At 46.5% G+C, this 1,896-nt stretch overlaps 1 non-coding gene across 1 annotated transcript; it reads left to right on the top strand.

The window, feature by feature from the left end:
- Nucleotides 1-453: 453 nt before the first annotated feature.
- Nucleotides 454-528, top strand: Trnat-ugu (transfer RNA threonine (anticodon UGU)). Its single transcript has one exon. It is a non-coding gene; the product is annotated as a tRNA-Thr (tRNA).
- Nucleotides 529-1,896: the final 1,368 nt, after the last annotated feature.

Here is a 1,896-nt window from a genome sequence, read left to right as displayed (position 1 = left end):
GAAATGATAATTAAATGGACACCCTAGCTGCAAACAGACGTTGATGTACTTCATTGCGGACATGTTGAAAATGTGTGCCCCGACCGGGACTCGAACTCGGGATCTCCTGCTTACGTGGCAGACGCTCTATCCATCTGAGTCACCGCGTGCACAGAGGATAGTGCGTCTGCAGGGACTTATCACTTGCACGCTCCCCGTGAGATCCACATTCCCAACATGTCCACACGACTACATTCGCAGTGCGCCTAATAGATGTTTGCCCATCATACTCATTACTCGTGGCAGATTAATCTACCAAGTCCCGTGTGAGTTCGGGCATAGCGTGTGCTTTCGCACAAGAAGGTCAATGGCCGGGAAGCCATATTTTAACTATATATGACGGAAGTCTATCGGAATGTGGATCTCACGGGGAGCGTGCAAGGGATAAGTCCCTGCAGACGCACAGGCCTCCGTGCCCGCGGTGGCTCAGATGGATAGAGCGTCTGCCATGTAAGCAGGAGATCCCGGGTTCGAGTCCCGGTCGGGGCACACATTTTCAACATGTCCCCAATGAAGTACATCAACGCCTGTTTGCAGCTAGGGTGTCCATTTAATTATCATTTCATTTCTAGCAAAGCTGCATGGTCATCCACGGTAACTGTTCTTTCGGGAACAGATACTACCGTCATATATAAAGTTATTTGAGCCTCACATGCGCTCTTTTGGCAACGTATTCTATGAGGTGCCTCCCCCCCCCCCCACCCATGTATGTTTCCTATCGAGCCAGACACCGATGTACCTAACTTTCTGTCGAAAACGTTTTGGGCGTGCAAATAGTGCTGCCTGTCTATAGTGCTGATGTCTGCGTAATAGCTTCGGTCTGCGTGAACAGAACTGCTTCGCACTTGCCAACGTTTACTTTAATACGCCGTCGTTCGAACCAAGTCTCGGCAGTTCTGAGTGCTCTCTGTAATCGTGAAACTACGTTCGACTGTTTCCAATCTTGCGCAAGGATGGCTGTGTCATCCGCGTAGATGGCTAACGCCGTGTTTTGTGCTCGCTGCCCGATGCTTTGGAGGAGGAGTCGCGCGCGCGTGATGGCGTGCGTGGGAGCGAACATCGGCACTACCTGCGTATCGTTGGCACCTGTCGCCATATAATGCGTGCTGCATATTAAAGAGTTAATAAGTTAAACACCTCATCAGCGGCAGATGATGAGCAGAAAAGAGCCAACCTTCCAATTAATTCACACAAACGTTTAAATAAGGAGGGCCGGCCTGAGTGACCGAGTGGTTCTAGGCGCTACAGTGTGGAACCGTGCGACCGCTACGGTCGCAGATTCGAATCCGGCCTCGGGCATGGATCTGTGTGATGTCCTCAGGTTAGTTAGGTTAAAGTAGTTCTAAGTTCTAGGGGACTGATGGCCTCAGAAGTTAAGTCCTATAGTGCTCAGAGCCATTTGAACAATTTTTTCCAATAAAGAGGAGACGCACTAACTTAAAAACGACGGCTTCCATTTGTTGAGATCGAATCCTACAATTGTTGATAGTGTGTATTAGGTTTCTGAAATTCAAACGCATCAACGTCCAAGAGACATTTAAAAGAAAATTCTTAGAAGAAATGAACTTGTGTCAGTTATATTTCATGATAAAAGGTGATACTTTCAAAAAGAAAATGAAAGTACTGAGGCTCAGTTATTTGTTGACTAGAGTATTATTGCACACATTAACACAGAAAAACATAATATTCATGCCACTGGAGAGATGTTCGGTTACTGATTTCTTAGAGATATAACAACGTAAAACTGATAAGCCTTTAGAAATTTTGTTTAAAGGAGGTAGCAATACCCAAAGTAAGTGCAACATACTGAGCATATTCCATGATGGAGAGCTGAAATCGCAGTTGTTAGCACTTGTA

This window comes from Schistocerca serialis, chromosome 1 (genome assembly GCF_023864345.2).
Source record: "Schistocerca serialis cubense isolate TAMUIC-IGC-003099 chromosome 1, iqSchSeri2.2, whole genome shotgun sequence".
Lineage (NCBI taxonomy): Eukaryota > Metazoa > Arthropoda > Insecta > Orthoptera > Acrididae > Schistocerca > Schistocerca serialis.
Note: the sequence above shows the minus strand (reverse complement) of the source record. Positions and strands in the feature narration are given on the sequence as shown.